The 18,932-nt window shown below is 41.9% G+C and overlaps 2 protein-coding genes across 4 annotated transcripts in view; one reads left to right on the top strand and one right to left on the bottom strand.

The window, feature by feature from the left end:
- POLR2K (RNA polymerase II, I and III subunit K) overlaps positions 1 to 18,932 on the bottom strand; it is a 185,648-nt gene that overhangs the window by 19,388 nt on the left and 147,328 nt on the right. The window lies entirely within an intron of this gene.
- The window catches only part of RNF19A (ring finger protein 19A, RBR E3 ubiquitin protein ligase), a 56,212-nt gene continuing 43,226 nt past the window's right edge, over positions 5,947 to 18,932 (top strand). For 2 of the 3 annotated variants that reach the window (XM_065902629.1, XM_065902627.1), the window contains exon 1: positions 5,947 to 6,205. The gene's annotated coding sequence lies outside the window, so the exon portion shown is untranslated. Of the gene's footprint in view, positions 6,206 to 6,790; positions 6,981 to 18,932 lie in introns of those variants that run through there. The other variant, XM_065902628.1, reaches the window with a different exon arrangement.

The raw sequence follows: 18,932 nt of genomic DNA, 5'->3' as shown, positions 1-18,932 counted from the left end.
AACAATTAAGAGAACCACCCAAGCTGGGACACAGATGACCTCAGTTTTAAAATCCTAACTGGAATATCTCCCACTCTAGTGAATTTCCCCTTACCTGGTAATAGTAGCTAACACTTACTGATGATTTACTGTGTGCCAAGCCCAAGTACTGTATCTGCATTTGCTCATTTAATCCTGAGGGGAAAAAAAATCCTGAGAACAACACAATGGGGTTCAGTTCAGTTCAGTTCAGTCACTCAGTCATGTCTGACTCTTTGTGATCCCATGGACTGCAGCACGCCAGGCATCCCTGTCCATCACCGACTCCCAGAGCTTGCTCAAACTCATGAGTCAGTGATGTCATCCAACTATCCCATCCTCTGTCGTCCCCTTCTCCTCCTGCCTTCAATCTTTCCCAGCATCACGGTGTTTTCCAGTGAGTCAGTTCTTCACATCAGGTGGCCAAAATATTGGAGTTTCAGCTTCAGCGTCAGCCCTTCCAATGAATATTCAGGGCTGATTTCCTTTAGGATGGACTGGCTGGATCTCCTTGCAGTCCCAGGGACTCTTAGAGAACAACACAGTGGGGTAGGTACTACGTTCACCGTTTGACGGTGGGGTACGTTAGCAGGGCCATTGTGACGCACATCTACAGGGCAGCGTGCACAGTGTGGTCTATGTTCCTGGCACCCTCTTCACAGTCTTACACACTGGACCCCACATGGTGGGTCACAGAAGTTCGGTAAGCAGCTAGAACCAAGGCTCGAAAACCTCACTGATGAATAAAAGAAGGGAACTGTCTAGGAAGACATTTCTGTGACCCTGCCTGGAAGAAACTGAACCAATTTGGGAATCAATATATGTATTCACAAAAGGACAAGTGAGAGTGAGGGGGCAGGAAGCGGCACATTCTAGTGAATCAACTGTGTCAACTGAGAATCTCCAAGTCTTCCTGGATGAGGTCCCCAAACTGCCTCCCCAAGCCCTGTTAAATGACGATGGAGAACAAAGTACCCAGGGTCCCCTTCCTGGTTGCCGTTTTCCCCAACGAAACGACGCTAAAGCTGAGCTTCTTCCCTCCAATGTCCTGTCCAGGGCTCCTACATGCGTTTATCACTCTTTGGGTCCTTGGATTAAGAGCGATTTTCTCTGTGTCTGTTTCCTTGCCAAGTTTACAATCTTCTCGAAAGCAGGGACAATGCTTTACCGTGTTTGTATCTCCCATTGCCCAGGGAAGGCATGCCATGTGTACATGGCTAGGCATCATTGATTGCTTCCTTCCTCTCTTTCTTATGTGCCACGAAATAAGCTACCTGACTTCAGAATTTGGTAGAAAAGACCTATAAATAATAATGAGTGCTTTACACAGAAAGTTATAGATCTAAGCGTTGCTGTGGAGCCAGAGAAGACGTGCTCAGCTTAGCCTGTAAGGACCAGTGATGGCTGATGTATTGAATGAGACGGAGAGAAGGGAGGAGGCAGAGCAGATGGCAAGTGCAGAGAAAAGTAGATGCTCGAGTGTCAGAGAGACAGAGGAACCGAGGGAGAAAGGAGAAAGGTTTTGTGCAAGCAGTTTTGTGTGGCTAAAGAAATTTTCACTTTGTGTCATCAATGGAGGGGGCTGGGGTAGAGGAGGGGGAAGGTTAGGAGCTCTGGAGCTGGACAGCCTGCATGGTCCAAATTTCAGCTCTGCCATTTATCAGCTATGTAACTTTGTGCTAATGACTTAATCTCTTAAGCCTCATTTGTTAATGGTATATTAATAGCACCTACCTTTTGGGACTCTTATAATTAAATGGCCTACTACTTATAAAGCACTTAAAACAGTGCCTGTCATGTAATATGTATTCAATATAGAGTAGTTATTATTGTTACCTCACTGCTCTCTCTCATTCCCTACTTTTACTCCAATCCAAGCAAGTCTTATCAATTCTTCCTCTAAAACAAATACCAAGATCATCCTCTTTTGTCTCCACCTTGGTCCAAAGAACTATGACCTCTTTCCTGAATTCTAGTAGTAGCTTCCTAAGAGCTCTCCCTGTTTCTACTCTAGCTCTGTTATAATCTGATCCACAAAAACAAGGACAGTGATCTTTTCCAAAGGTAAATTGGGGGTCACTCCACTTAATCTTCTGTTTCTCATCACACACTGCCCTGACTATTTAGAATTCCTATCATGACCTTAAAAGGTCTTACTAATCTGCCTCCTCCTTGCCTCTGTAAGCCTACATCACATCCCCTCTCACCATGCTTTAGCCTCTGTGTGGGGGTGTGTTAGCCTCTCAGTCGTGTCTGACTCGTTGCGACCCCATGGTCTATAGCCCGCCAGACTCTTCTGTCCGTGGAATTCTCCAGGCAAGAATATGGGAGTTGGTAGCCAGTCATTCCCTTCTGTAGTGGATTTTCCTGACCCAGGGATCACACCCACATCTCCTGCACTGCAGGATTCTACACTGTCTGAGGGAAGCCTGCTTAAGCCTCTAGTTGCCTTGAACTCGGCAAGTTTGTCTTGCTACAACCTTTGCATCTGCTGTTCTCTCTGCCTTCCCCACCCCTTAATTTGTTTTCCTCCTTATCTTGTAGAAACCAGCTCAAATGTCAGAGGAGTGGACTTTAGTTTGATACCCCAAACTGAAGTAACAAGGTCCCTGGCTTCTACATTACTCTGGTAAATGTATTTCCTTTTATGTCTTCTTTGTTATTTATTCTGCCTTCCCCAAATCTGCCCCCAGGATATGTGTTCCATGAGAACAGATACAAGACCTTTTTCATTGCTATAGTCCTACTTTCTATAATAGCAAAACCCTCTCCTCATATACTGCTGCTGCTGCTAAGTCACTTCAGTCGTGTCCGACTCTGTGCAACCCCATAGACGGCAGCCCACCAGGCTCCCGTGTCCCTGGGATTCTCCAGGCAAGAACACTGGAGTGGGTTGCCATTGCCTTCTCCAATGTGTGAAAGTGAGGTCACTCAGTTGTGTCTGACTCTTAGCAATCCCATGGACTGCAGCCCACCAGGCTCCTCCATCCATTGGACTTTCCAGGCAAGAGTATTGGAGTGGGGTGCCATTGCCTTCTCCACCTCATATACTAGGCACCCAATAAATATTTACTGAATTAAAACTGAATGAATTAGAAGAGGGTAGGTAAAGAAGGGAGAATGTCAAAAATTATTACACTTCTTCAGTAATCCAGTGAGAAATTATGAAGCCCTAGCACTGCATTTCAACCTTTGCTCTGCACTGGAATCACCTGGAGAGTTTTAAAAACTACTGACATCTGAGTGCCATCCTCAGTACTCCTGATTTAATTGGTAGATGCATCCTGGACATCAGGATTTTTAAAAACTCTGCAGGAGATTCTAACATGCAGCCAAAGTTGAAACCACTGCTCCAAATGCAGAAGGGGGATATAGAAGACAGGGTGAGTGCAGGGCTATTTAGAACACAATAAGCAGGACTTGGTGGTTAATTACGAATTGCAACTGATCAAAAAGAGGGTGCCTAGGAAGAATCCTAGATATCTGGCATGGTCCTGGGTAAAAGATAGAGGCAAGTTTTGAGAAAAAGATAACAAATTATGTCTTGGACAGGCTAAATTTGAACTGCTTGGGGGGATTTGCGTGGAGCTCTTCAACAGATTGTTTAATAGATTTACACTTTCCTAGTGAAGAACAGGGCTTCCCTGGTGACTCAGCAATAAAAAATCCGTATTCAATGTAGAAGATGCAGGAGACATGGGTTTGCTCCCTGGGTTGGGAAGATACCCTAGAGGAGGAAATGGCAACCCACTCTAATAATCTTGCCCAGCAAATCCCATGGACAGAAGAGCCTGGCAGGCTACAGTCCATGAGATCGTAAAAGTCGGAGACTGAGCAACTAACCAACAAAAAATGTAGGAAAAGGCATCTCCAGAAATTACGACAATTAGAACACAAGACCATTCTCACTCTGCAGAGCCTCTATACTCAAAACTCCCTTCCAAGCCAATGCCCCATCTGTTCTGAAATGTTCAACATGTTGACATAATTACAAGAAGAATTATACAATGTGTGGGTACCATTCTGACAGGGACAGAGTAAAGGGACAAAGTAGGTGATTAAATAGTTAATCCCACTTAGGGGACTATAAGTAGAAAAAATATGGGAAACCCTTGTAAGTTAATGATTACTCAAGAAAGCAGGTTTGCTGAACCACAAAACCAAGCAGGCTTGCTTAGCAACAAAACCATGCAGCAGAACACTAGACAGGCGTCCAAACACAAAACAGTGGTGGCATGAGACCCACATACTGCCCAGCGAGCACAGTAAGTTAATGATCCCCAGGACATGTTCTCTATATGCATAAAAACAGTAATTTGTGGACCTAGCTTGACCATGTAGGGATAAGAAAACTCTCCTGAATAACAAGGAGGAGTTGATGATGATGGAAGCACAGCATCTACTCAAGAAAGACAAAGAAGCTTTTCTCCTCCTCCCCACTTTTCCTTTGATTATGAAACGCAGCCCAATAAGTTCTCAGGGCACAGCATTTCTCATCTGCCACTTCTAAACCTCATTGGTTTTCTATTCTAATAAATCACTTGTCTATCACTTTGCCTCTCAATTCTTTTCTGCACTGAGACATAAAGAGCTATATAGCACCAGAGCTCTTCGGAGCCCCTGAAAGACACCGCGGTTTCAATTCTATAAATCCATTTAACTTACTATTCTTGTACTACCTATAGGCTTAAAGTATCCCACTTAATAAATTGCTGGCAGCCTTCAAATAGCACTGAAAGGAATATGTAACAGCTTTAAAACATCGGATAAATAAAAACGAACATATCCATGATTACTTCAAGATTTGTGGTCAAAGATACTTAGACCTAAACTGCCTAGATTGTTTAGCTCTGTAATTGGTAAACATTTACTAGGTTACCAAAGATACCAAGTTTGCTCACGGCTCCTTTGTGTCTAATTAGACTCACTAAAACAAGGATTGACAGGGTGATATAGTTAAGTAACAGATGGCAAAAGGCACACTGTCCAGCATGTATCACATCCCTATTTCTCAGTATTCCAAAGAGTGACTGAATCTTGAAATCAACTAGGAAGGAATGGCCTGAATGTGTTTATTCAACTAAGAAAAACTGATAACCAGTCATGAAGAGGTTAAAAAATTCAGAGAGGGTATGACTGGCTTTTAGGACGGGATGGACAGAAAAAGTGGATTAAAGTCATTTAGAAGGTATCGAACAGGACTGAAATATGAATTCTGAATACTTAAGCGATTTCGTGATATCAAAGAGGTGGAGAAAAAAAAAAAAGAGGCGAGGGATATATTCTCCGAACCCTCACACAGGGTGTTAAATTGTGGCTAAAAAGCGCTGCTTTTAGCAGTGCCTGAGCTCTATTAAAAGAAGGTGAGTGGGGAACTCTGAGAGGACGTTTCCTCCAGCAGAGCGAAGCAGCTCGCTGCAGCAACCCCTCCCTGCACTCCCTGGGATCTGCCACTCTAGCAGGTGAACCGCGAGAAAACAAAAGGACTGAACAATGGCGTGCGGGACGCCGAAAGTCGGGGGGTCCCCAAGTCCATCACCTCCCTACACCTCGAGAGCGGCTTCCAGGCATCCCCCCTCCCCCGCCCCCCAACCCGTCCTGAGACACCTGCCCCAGAGCCCGGGAGAAGTCCTGCGGGCAGAAGGGCAGGAAGGGCCGCTGACAGCCTCGGGCTGAGGTCAAGCAGGAGGCGTGGAGGGGGGCGCCACACTCCCGGTCACCCGAGCCGTAGGTGGGACGCTCCCGTGAGGGGAACCGGGCGAAACGAGCGAGAGCGAACGCCCGCGTCCCCCCGCGTCCAGCGACGGGCCGGGGTGGGCGTGACGCCATGACGCAAGGCACGCGGGCGGCGCTCCGGGGCGGGGCAGGCGCGGCTGGGCGGGGAGGGGGCGGGAGGAAGGAGTGGGAGGAGGGGGCGGAGACAGCGGGGGCTGAGGGAAGCGGGGCGGGGGGCAGAGAATGGCAGTTGCGGCGCTGATTCCCGGGAACCGCCGTCGAGACAGAACTGCGGAGGAGGAGTTCGGGAAAGCGGCCGTCGGGACCCCTCCTCTGCGTTCCCCCCGCCCCAGCTGAGAGGCGCCTGGGCGGCTCTGAGGAACCCTCCTCTGTGTTTCCTCTGGCCGCTGCCGCCGCCGCCGGGAGATGGGCCTGCTCGCCCGCAGCCCTGCGCCCTGCCGAGGACTTGAAGGTACGGGCGGGTCCGGGGTGGGGTGAGTGGGGGAAGGCTGCACCCGGGAGCCGGAGGGCAGGGGCGCGGCTCCCGTTTCCGACGCGGGGCTCTCCGGCCGCTCCCCGGGACAGAAATGGACTCGGAAATCCCACGGGAGAGGCGCCCCTTCTCGCGCTCTGCGCGGCGGGGCCGGGGCGGCGCCGGGGATTGACGGGCTGGTTGGGGGTCAGGCCTCGCACTGGATCCGCGGCCCCCCCTCCCCGGCTCGGCCCCGGCGCTGGCGGCCGCGCGGGCGGGAGGCGAGGCTTGGGATCCGCCCCGCGAGCCCTGTCCTCCTGGCCGGGGCAGTCTGGGGCGACGGCGGCCGACCCGGCGGTGTTGTGACGGGGACGGAGGCGGCGCTCCGCTCCGGCACTTCCCCGGCCCCCCGGAGCAGGCGACGCGGAGGGCGGCCGCGGCGGGGAGGCGGCGGCGGGGGCGGAGCGCATTCCTGATGGGTGAAATAGGCTCTTAACGGGACTGATTTCCGGGCCTCGCTGCAAAATTCGGAGCCGAGGCCAACGCCCCCCACCCAACCCCCCACACCCGGTGCAGCTGGGGGCCCCCTGGGGAAAAGAGAGAGGCATGCCCCGGGGAACGTTCATCCGGGGGACGGCCACCCCCTGCAAAAGCAGAAATTAAACCGACGAAAACTGGTGTGGCCTTGGGGTAAAGTATGTCTTACGAGGGGGGTCTCCCAGGATTGTCTCCTTCGTGCTAAACCTTGAGAGACTTCTCCGTCTTCATCTAGCAAGTAATGCCACTGTTTTTAATTTCCAGTTTTTCCTATCATTTGAATTCCCCTCTATCGTTCCCCACCGCCTTTCATTAATAGGAGGAAGGAAAATAAGTTTAGGGTTCATTAACCTCGCGACAAGGGCAGTAAATAAAAGAGGGAAAAGAATGGCTATATATGGGAGAAAGAAAGATCTTATTTTCCCCCCCCATTAGCTCTTGAAGATAGAAATATACGAACGATGCTTTACCTGGTTAATATTTACTATTCACAATGTTGCTGGAAGTCCTGTTGGGTGGACGTTAAAAAGGACAGCGTTTAAATGCTGTTGCAATTTTCAAACCCAGGTGTTGGCTGCAAATGCTCGTGTTAAGTGTTAGTAAACAGTGGAGGAATAAAGCGGTTCTTTCCTCTGATCGGTTGCCTTAAAATGTTCCTGATTTTTCCTTTCCATTCCTTTTTTTTGGGGGGGGGGGTGGTGGTAAGAACATGACTGTGTTTTTATTTATATATACGTATTTTTTTATTTTAACTGAATTCCTTGACCCATTTTGTTATGTGAATTCTGATGGTATGCCCAAGTTTCATTTTCAGTTTTGCCATTAACCATCTTCATAAGCATCTTTCCACTTCTGTTTATAAGTCAAGCCATTTTTACCGTATTTGCCAGTTTATGCTTCCTTAACACCCAGCTGTCAGAACTGAATCAAAATGTAAATAATTCTATTTAGAAAATGGCAGTGATCTATTGTTAACATTTCAGATGTTCCTTGCCTGCTACTTAAAATTTAGATGGTAAAGATTTAGTCTTGGGACTTAATAAATAAACCAAATTATGCAGCAACAACAAAACCTCTTTTTCTTAGCTTTATTTCTCTTTTTATTATTGTATACAATGTAACTGAAATTTAAATTTCATATGTCCTCAGGACTGTTTTAATATCTTAACAAAGGGTCTTTCTGAGGAAAAATTACATTTGGCCCAACTAATGTTAGTGTGTGTGCTTAGTCGCTCAGTCCTGTCCGACTCTGTGACCCCATGGACTGTAGCCCACCAGGCAACCTCTGTCCATGGGGATTCTCCAGGCAAGAATACCCGAGTGGTTTGGGAGTTTTTCAGTATCTGTGACTTCCAGGAAGATTCCAGTAAGGTTATATTTTAAAACTGTAACATTATCTTAGGAGTTGACACACAACTCAATTTTTAGTCTTCAGATAGTAGCTATTTGAAGTATTGGTGTTTCTTTTGGATGGTGCTTCACTTGATCATTAGCGTTTATATAAAGAACAGCCCATTTTACTGTCTTTAGACCAGTATTGGAATTTTTAAAATTTTGGTGGTATTTATAGAATTTTGGGTGCCTTTTTACTAGGTTAAATGAAACAATGTTTTTTTTTTCCTACTTAATATGTGAAAGATACTGAGATAAGTGTCTATTTATAAAGCTACTTCAGCATTTTAGTGGAAAATAAATGCAAATCACAAATTTGAAATAGAGGAAGTTGTAAGGTAATACTTTTGTAGTTGTTGATTAAGACGTGGGGTTGCCTCTCTTTAATGGGATCAAATTGAAAGATTATTTGTATGGAGTTGTTAGGTGGAATTAAATATAGGTAATTTGAAACAAACTTGTCATTTGAAAGAATCTCTTGTATATTATGGCAGGTTCTGATTTTAAAGCACTTACATTTATCACAGAAATTTTTTGGTTTCTCATCATCCCTGCCCACCCTTATCCCACTCCTCCCCAATTTGGAGAGCATTGAGGATTGAAAATGTAGTTTTCTGAATTTTCCAAGGAGGAGAAGGAACAAATATTTGTGATAACATGTAAAGATCCTTAGTCAGGTGCTAGGCAGAAAGTAAGCTGGGGATAAATTTTGTCACGTTTATATCTGAATTGCCTTCCGTTTTTCTCTACTCAGATTATAAAGGAAATCTTAGAAAATTCTTATTTGTTTTTCTGATGTTTCTGACAAGTGACAATTGATTGTCAAACTCAGGCTGATTTCCTGCTTACTAAGCTTTATGATCTTTTATCATTTAAGGCCCATTTAAAAAATAGGCCATTTTGGACTGAAGGCCAAAAAAAAAGTTGTATTTCTAACTTTATATTTGATTGTATTTGCATTGTATTTGGCAAACTAGCACTAGTAGTTTAATGATGGTCTGAAAGGATCATATATGTAGTACTTTAGCTTAAAGGTTTGGGTTTGATCTTTTTTAAAAGCAAAATGTTAATCTTATTACTTATGGAGATCAGGTAAATTTTCCTTAGGTAATTTTTTTTTCTCCAATCTGGAGTAATTATTATTTTTCTTTTGCCTTTTAGTTTTTAAGTTATGAAGTATCAGTTTGTATATGTAGCTTTGTATAATGTTGAAACAGCTATATATAACCACACCTGCACAGCTAAAAACCGAGGGATAGTATTCCTTTGCTAAACACATCTGTATTTCAGATGATGGTAGATTTCAACCAAAAACATCAGTGAAATCATTTTGGGTGTTTCAAACTTGGAAACTTTGTTTCTCAATAGCTATCATATGTCCGTAATACTTTATGTATTAAGAAAGATTAACACTTTTGATAAAGTAGTTTTTGCTTGCTCTTTGTAGCTGTCAATAAAACCTGAACAATTATTTTGTTTATTGGTAACATTTTCTTGAAAGTTATTAGCCCAGAAAACATTGTATACTCTTGTCCTGTTGATGTTACCTAATATTTTGTTTTAAAAGTCATGTACTCAAGAAATGCTACTTGTTTGTTTTTTTTTTAATTTCTACATGATAGTTTTTTATGTGAAAGTCTTAGTAGGACAAAACCAATAGAGTTGTTTAAGTCCTCAAATAAATTTGTGTGTTGAATTTTGATGTAAAATCCTCAGAAATCAGCCTGATTTAAAAAACCTTTAAAACTTGGTCTTGGGTCCAGAAATCTGAACTCAGTCTCTTAAAATTATGGACACTTCATATCTTCAACCTCTGTCCTTCTCTGAAGACCCCTGAATACTTACATAATAATGTAAGTAATGTATCACAAAAATAGATGACCAGTACTATAAATGTACTGATGATTCATATTTTGTGATTTTTAAGTCAGATATTGGCATTTGCTCCCCAAATGGTGTTCTGTTTTCTTATGCATTATCATAAGTGAGATTATGTAGTGGAAGTATAAGAGATAATGTAAACTCTGTGATGGCAGGGACCATTATCTTTGTTTATTCTTTAAGTCTCAGCACTTAGCATAGGCCTGACAGTGATAGATGTTGGATTAAGTATTTGCTAACTGAATAAAGTATGTATAATGTAATTATATCATACCCATAGTAGGGCTGTCTAATGGAAATATAGTGTAAGTCATCAAGATTTTCTTTTAGTCACATTAAAAAAGTAAAAAGAAATAGGTGAAATTAATTTTCAAAATATATGTTATTTAATCCAATATATACAAAATACCATCTCAGCATGTATTAATGAATGACTTTACATTGTTTTATTCATACTAAGTCTTTGATCCACTATGCGGTTACACTAGACAGCATAGCTCTAGGAATATTTTGTTTGACATGTTTGTTCCTTTCCACAGAAATTCTTTGGTCTTTTTGATAGTCTTTTTCTAACATGTCTTTTGAATCCAAATACAGAAGCACAAGTATCATTGAATTGGAAATACTGAGTTAAACTGAAAGTCAGAATACCTGACTTCTTTTGTTTGCACAGCTTTCTCAAAGTGACTCTGCCTCACTTTCCCTGTTTATAAAATGAGAGAGAATGTGCTATCATCTATTTCATTTTATTAGTATAAATTATGTCTTTGAAGGTTCCCTGGTGGCTCATTAGTAAAGAATCCTCCTGCCAACGAAAGAGACAGTTCAGTCCCTGGGTTGGGAAGATACCCTGGAGAAAGTAATGGCTACCCACTCCAAAATCCCATGGACAGAGGAGCCTGACGGGCTACGGGCCATGGGGTTGCAAAGAGCCTGACGTGACTGAGCAGCTGAGCACATGGGTGCACGCGCGCGCACCCCCCCCCCACACACACCCATGTCTTTGAAACATTTAGCTACTCAGACAAGACTGTTAGAAAAGGAATTTTCTCATTACTAGTAACTTGTCATAGCAGATCTGAGTGTAAAAACAGAAGGAAGAAGTACCCATGAGACTATTGTGTGTGGAGTTCCTGTGCCTCCCACACTGGAGTAAGTTACAGTGGATAAATCAGTACAAAATGCTCTTATATTGAGTCAAGAGAGGTGACTAGATCTACTCCAGAACCAAATTTTAAACCTCTCATCTATTTAAATATTGCCTGTGAACAAGTTTATCCTTCAGTTTTTGTTTATATGAATAACCAACACTTCTTATATAGGCATCCTTAAAATCATGAAATAAAGCCCTTGGGAAATAGAGGGTGGGCACTGATTAAGTGCGTATAAATGGGGAAAATAACTCTGTCATCACAGGATATGTACGGTATAGCACAATGACTCATTCTTTTATCTGAACTAGGGGTTGCAGTGGTTACCTGGTAAGCAATTATGCATGGCCAAATATAGCTAAATCACATACATAGCCAAACTAAATAGATATCTCCTGATAGCCATATGCTTTCATTAAAAATAATGATTTATTACAATTACAGATAAACATCCCTTGACTTTTTGCATAAACATAACACATTTTACTAATAATTTCTGGAATCATGCAGTAGATTGTGTGGTAGCCCTCAAAAAGATATATTCACATGCTAACCTCTGGAACCCATGAATGACACCTTATTTGGAAAAAAAGTCTTTGCAGATGTAATTAAGGATCTTGAGGAGATCATCCCAAGCTATCCAAGGGGTCCAAAATTCAGTGACAAGTTGCCCTTATTAATGGAAAAGTAGAGGGAATTTACAGACAGACAAAAGAGAGGGAGATAAACAGAAGAGGTGGAGATAGTGTGACCGTGAAGGGAGAAATTGGAGTGATGTGGCCCCAAGCCAAGAGATGCTTGTGATCACCAGAAGCTGTAAGAGGTGAAGAACAAATTCTCCTGTGCCACCCCAAAAGGGATTATAACCCTGCTGGGTTTGAGGCTTTTAGCCTCCAGAACTGTGAGAACATAAATTTCTGTTGTCTTATGTCACCTGCTTTGTGGTAATTTGTCACAGGAAACTAATATACAGTCAAAAATAAAAAGATCTGTGCTTATCTTTATTTTGTATCACTTACTGTGACTGTCAGAGATAAGACAGCCCTTCCTTTGGAGTGCTTATCCATTCTTAGAAATATCAGAGGAAGTGTCTAAATACCCTCATGTCTGAACAGGCTAAGAAATAGTTTATATTCTGTAAGATACATTGTTATTGTCTCTCATGTCATTCTTCACTCCTCCTGCCAATTTGCCCCTGTTTGCTTTTGACTTTTTAAGATGTAGTTTATATTTAGGGGAAGGGTGAAAACATAATCCTGATGGGATAGATCAACAGGTTTTGTCTTATGAAGGTGTGATTCCTTCTACCTTCCCTGTCTCCTTTACTGGATCCTCTTGTAAACCTTGTAGCTTAAGGATGGAGTGCCACAGGGTTCAGTCCTTACCCTTCTTTATTTACTCGTTTGGTGAGTTCATCCATACTTGTGATTTTACACACCATCCAGGTAACAACTTTTCTCAAAATTTTATCTCTAGGCCAAACTTTTTCCTAAACTCTATGCTTGTCATTTGGGTATTTGGATGCATTTTCTCACCGAAGATTTAAAGGGAACCCCTGCTCTTAGCTTCTCCCTAAAACTTATTCTTTTCACAGTCTTCTCCATTTCAGTGGACAGCAGTTTCAGCCTTCTGGTTAATCAGGCCAAAATCCTCTTGGAATCCATGTCAGTTCTATCAGTTCTACTTTCAAGACATATCATTTTGCCCATCATCATGTCTGTCCTAGGGTATTGCACCTGCCTTTTAACTGTCCTCCCTGTTACTGTGTTTACCTCTTCTTGTTCTGCTCTTTCTGCTTTACTGACTACGCCAAAGCCTGTGACTGTGTGGATCACAATAAACTGTGGAAAATTCTGAAAGAGATGGGAATACCAGACCACCTGACCTGCCTCTTGAGAAATCTGTATGCAGGTCAGGAAGCAACAGTTAGAACTGGACATGGAACAACAGACTGGTTCCAAATAGGAAAAGGAGTACGTCAAGGCTGTATATTGTCACCCTGCTTATTTAACTTATATGCAGAGTACATCATAAGAAATGCTGGGCTGGAAGGAGCACAAGCTGGAATCAAGATTGCTGGGAAAAATAGCAATAACCTCACATATGCAGATGACACCTCCCTTATGGCAGAAAGTGAAGAAGAATTAAAGAGCCTCTTGATGAAAGTGAAAGAGGAGAATGAAAAAGTTGGCTTAAAGCTCAACATTCAGAAAACAAAGATCATGGCATCTGGTCCCATTACTTCACGGCAAATAGATGTAGAAACAGTGGAAACAGTGTCAGACTTTATTTTGTGGGGCTCCAAAATCACTGCAAGTGGTGACTGCAGCTGTGAAATTAAAAGACGCTTGCCCCTTGAAAGAAAAGTTATGACCAACCTAGACAGCATATTAAAAAGCAGAGACATTACATTACTTTGCCAACAAAGGTCCATCTAGTCAAGGCTATGGTTTTTCCAGTAGTAATGTATGGATGTGAGAGTTGGACTCTAAAGAAAGCTGAGGGCTAAAGAATTGATGCTTTTGAACTGTGGTGTTGGAGAACTCTTGAAAGTCCCTTGGACTGCAAGAAGATCCAACCAGTCCATCCTAAAGGAAATCAGTCCTGAATGTTCATTGGGAGGACTGATGTCGAAGCTGAAACTCCAGTACTTTGGCCACCTAATGCGGAGAACTGACTCATTTGAAAAGACCCTGTTGCTGGGAAAGATTGAAGGCATGCAGAGATGGGGACAACAGAGGATGAGATGGTTGGATGGCATCACTGACTCGATGGACATGTGTTTGAGTAAACTCTGGGAGCTGGTGATTGACAGGGAGGCCTGACGTGCTGCAGTCCATGGGGTTGCAAAGAATCAGACATGACTGAGCGACTGAACTGAACTGAATTCTATTCTTAACACTAGAATTATCCTTTTAAATTACTAATATCCAGATTCTAAACTATCTTGTTTAGAAGCCTCTTAAGCCTCCTGAGTTTTCCCGTCTCACTTAGAAATAGAAGTCAGAGTTCTTACAGTGGTCTGTGAAGCCCTACACAAGCTGGGCTGATAACATTCTGATCTGTCTCATATATTCCTTGCTCGTTTCCCTTAGACCTCATTCTGGCCTCTGGGCTATTCCTTGAACCGATCAGGCACATTCCGCCTTAAGGCCTTTGCAGTGACTGTTGCCTTTCCCTTGGATGTTCTTTTCCTAGGTTTCCTCATGGCTAACTCCCCTCACGTCTTTGTTTAAGTGTCATCTTCTCAGTTAGTTCTGATCATCCTTAAAAAAAACTGTTGTGTGGCACTTCCCAGGTGGTCTGGTGGTTAAGACTCTGCCTGCCAGTGCGGGGGACACAGGTTTGATCTCTGCTCCAGGAAGATCCTGCGTGCCTCAGGGCAAACCCATGTGCCACAGCTCCTGAGCGCACACATCACAACTAGAGAAGCCACTGCAATGAGAAGCCCGTGCACTGCAATTAGAGAGTAGCTCCTGCTTACTGCAACTAGAGAAAGCCCAAATGCAGCAACGGAATTTCAGCACAGCCAAAAGTAAAAAATTTTTAGTAATTGTGATCAGCACCACTCTTACACACACTCTCGATTACGTTTACTCTGCTTAACTTTTCCCCCACATTTCTAGCAAAGAATGACAGTAAAATATTTAGGTGACATGTTTAGAAAATTGTAAACTTCTATATAAATGAAATAATTTTTAGTAGTTTATAATTACTGATGTAGAATGATTTGTGGACATAAGATAGGAGTTGGGTCTCAAAGAATAGTGGAGTTTAAATAAGCAGCGCAGTGCGGTATGGGTGTGTGTGTGCTCAGTTGTGTCTGATTCTTTGCTGACCTCATGGACTGTAACCCGCCAAGCTCCTCTGCCCATGGAATTTTCCAGGCAAGAAAATCCCCTGGGTTGCCATTTCCTACCCCAGGGGATCTTTCCGACCCAGGAATTGAACCTGTGTCTCTTGCATCAGCAGGGAGCTTCTTTACCACTGTGCCGCCTAAGAAGCAGAGCAAAGAAGGCAGAAGAGAGTATTCAGCCAGAGACAAAGACATAGGAAGTGTCATGGAGGTGAAACTATGTTTTATTAATATATTTAACAAGTAGGCCAGTCAGCTGGAGTGTGTTTTTATGTCAGAGAATGGTAAGAGACTAAGGTAAGATTGTGTAAGACTTTGAACTGCATGCAAAGTTTGAAATTCATTTATCTGTGGGAAGCAAGTGGATGTTTATAAGCAGAACTTAAAGGCCAATGTGATCAGTCAGAAACCAGGTGATTAATGAAGGTCTTGTCAAGGAAGTAAAATAGTAGGAAGAGGACTAAGAGTTTTTCTGGCACATTAGCCATTGGATAAATCAAGTAATCTCTAGACCAGCACTGTATTGCACCAGAACTTGCTGCAGTGATAGAAATATTCTAGACCTGCACTGTCCAGTATGGTAGCCAGTGGCCATGTATAGCTATGCATGCATGCTAAGTCGCTTCAGTCATGTCTGACTCTCTGCGACCCTATGGACTGCAGCTGGCCAGGGTCCTCTGTCTGTGGGCTTCTCCAGGAAGGAATACTGGAATGGGTTGCCGTGTCCTCCTTCTGGGGATCTTTCCAACCCAGGGACTGAACCCTTGTCTCTTATGTCTCTGATAGGTGAGTTCTTTACCATTAATACAACCTCGGAATGGCGTATGTGGCTATAAAGCTTTTGAAATGTGGCTAGTGCAACTGAGGAACTGGAGTTTAATTTTTTTTTATTTTTTTAAATATTTTTAAAAATTAATTTAAATAGCCTCATATGGCTAGTGATGATGTATTCAACTGAGTAACTCTAGATTGCAGTTTTCTCACTTAAAAGTTTAACGTTAGATTGAAACATTAGAGTCACTAGAAGTATAGGTTCCACAATTAAATGAAGTTATTTTGAGGAACTCACGAGGGTATCTAGCAGATTCACCTGTGTATGACTAGTATTTGTGGAATAGTTCCAGTTTGTAGCCTTTGCATTTTTTGAATCTCATGGCTTATTTGAGATCCCCTCTGTCTCTTGATTGCTGATTTTTAAATTGGAGTTTGTTGATGCTTTCCATAGCTAAATATTTATAGTTAAAATATCTGATATGTCTAATTAAATACTACGTTGTACAATTATAGTTAAACCCATTTTGTTTCTTTTGAATTCTTAATGAGAGAGCCATAACAATGATAAACCTTTATGATTGTTTACCTGTTGTATAATTCTTATCTAGATTCTCCTGCTTTCTTTTGAAAATACTCCCTTAGTTGTCTTCTCCTATAAAATTAATAAATATTTCATTTGTATTTCAGTTCTGATTTTAGGGGGACATATTTAGAGGGAACCTCTGCAAATGCTGTGTATCTGGAGCAAAATAGACACATTTTGCTTATTGTGCCTCTTGTTTCCCAAGAAACACTGTTGCTTCTGAGAATTACTTTATAATTTGAAGAAAGTTTTAAGGATAGTTTTTAGGACTTCTGCCACATAACTCTTCCAGTCTGTGCTTTACCTCATCATGTACATATGTTGTAAAATTAAATACACACACAAACACACACATAATGGTTTACCCTAACCAAAGGTCTCTGCTTTCTCCACTCCTCATGTTCTTTAGGAGAAAGAGACAAATGAATTTCCAGAATTGGAGAGGCAGGATACTGCTGTTATCAATAGTTTTTTAAATAACTTACAGAAAATTGATTAGGACAAAATTAGCCCAAATACTTAATATTTGTAATTGTCCAAATAGAAGTATTATTCAGATTAATGATGAAACTGGTAAAATTCAGTTTGCAATTCATTCCACTGGATTTACTAAGACCAAAGAGTATACCAACACTTTAGAGAATTTGGAGATATTTTTAAAAGAACAGAAACAAAAATTATCTCAGAAACTATTATTTGTCCACTTTTAACCCTAGAGTATGTATGTATTGGGCTTTCCAGGTGGCTCAGTGGTAAACAATACACCTGCCAGTGCAGGACATGCGGGTTCAATCCCTGGGTTGGGAAGATCCCCTGGAGAAGGAAGTGACAACCCACTCCAGTATTCTTGCCTGGGAAATTGCGTGGCTCAGCAGGCTCCAGTCCATAGGGTTGCAGAGTTGGGGACGACTACGCGTGCATGATGTGTGTTACAGCTGTATATGTGTTTGTATATTATAATCATAGTCTTTTAGAACTAAGAGACCTTAGACTTTACCTTATCCAATCACTTTAGCTTTCAAATAAGAAAGTTGAAATTCAGAGGTACACAAACTTGACTAATATCTCAAACTAGGTTAATATCTCCCTTCTGTTGATGTATAGCAGTGAGTATTTCAACCAATCAAAAAGATTCTTTTTTTTTTTTTTTTTTTTGACAGCTCGGTCTTTTTTTAACCTGTTTTTTTCATGTCTCTGGGCACTCCATCACACACGTCATTTTGCACTATGCTTTTCCATCCTTTTCCTTATTGCTGTGTTGTTTACCCTTCTAAATAGTTCCTGGAAGGAGCTAGTCAAAATGTTTTAAGTATTTTTTTGTTGGAAAATGGAATGAATAATGCCTTTTCTTTCTGTAATAGTTTAAACTGTCTTTTTTGGGGAGGTTTTGTGCCATACGGGAATGAATTTTTAGTTTACGTTTCTAGGAGATCATAGACATTATCTAGAGGTAGAGCTCAAGGTAGTATATTTGAGTCTTGATAAGTATTCACTTTCCAAAAAACTTCCTGGAAATGATGTGCCTGTGTTTATGATCTGTTGAGCTTCCTCCACCTCCCTTATGTATAAAAGTAGTTAAGTTGAATTTACTTATTCCATTTTTAATGTTAGACTACTTACTGTAGATTTACAACCATATAAACATAAGGGTGAAAACTATATTCATCTTGGAGAAATTTATGTTCTATAATGATATATTCCAAACTTGCAAGTGACTAGGTATTCTGATTACATTAGACAAACCATTTCAGAGCCAACAGTTTGTTTCATTTTATTTCTAACCTTAAGCATGATAATCTTTTTTTTTAAACAGGTTTATCAAGTAAGTGGCTTAGTTACATTTGTGTCATCTTCTCAAATATTTATAATGGCTAATATTTGTCAAGTGATTAATATGTCATACTAGTGCTAGATTCTTTATATATTTTATTTAATCCTAGTAATAATTCTGTGGACTGTAGGTTATTTGTTATTCCTGTTTTACAGTGTAGTAAACTGTTTTAGTTTAACGCAGTGTCACACAGCTAGTGTCAGAATCTAAAGTTGAACCCAACCCTTGTGACTCCGAAGTCCATGCTTTACTCTCTGAATAAAAATAAGCTATTATTACCCTATATTTGTTTTCGGAATTTTCCTTCCAAGCTACTCTTAAGTATTCCCTCATTTTATCTCATCTTGGGTAAGATAGTTGTGTCTGAAACAAAAAACCCCAAACCTCATGGTGGAACTCTATAAAAGTTAATTTTTCACTCACACAAAGAACCATGTGGGTGACTCAGGTATCCCAATTCCTTCCATCTTGTGACTCAGCTGTCCCCAAAGACCTGCTTGGTGTCAACCACTGGAATTACTACATTCAGCCAGCTTGTGAGGAAAGGGAGAGAGCTCAAAGGATGATTGAAAAGATGATTTATGGACTAGTTCTGGAAGGGGCATGTATCATCATCTTCACATTGCATGGGCCAGAACTGGACACATGACTGCATCTAGCTGCAAATGGAAGGAAAATGAAACAGGCTAACACCATCTCTGCTTAAACACTATCTCTATTTA

This window comes from Muntiacus reevesi, chromosome 12 (genome assembly GCF_963930625.1).
Source record: "Muntiacus reevesi chromosome 12, mMunRee1.1, whole genome shotgun sequence".
NCBI lineage: Eukaryota > Metazoa > Chordata > Mammalia > Artiodactyla > Cervidae > Muntiacus > Muntiacus reevesi.
Note: the sequence above shows the minus strand (reverse complement) of the source record. Positions and strands in the feature narration are given on the sequence as shown.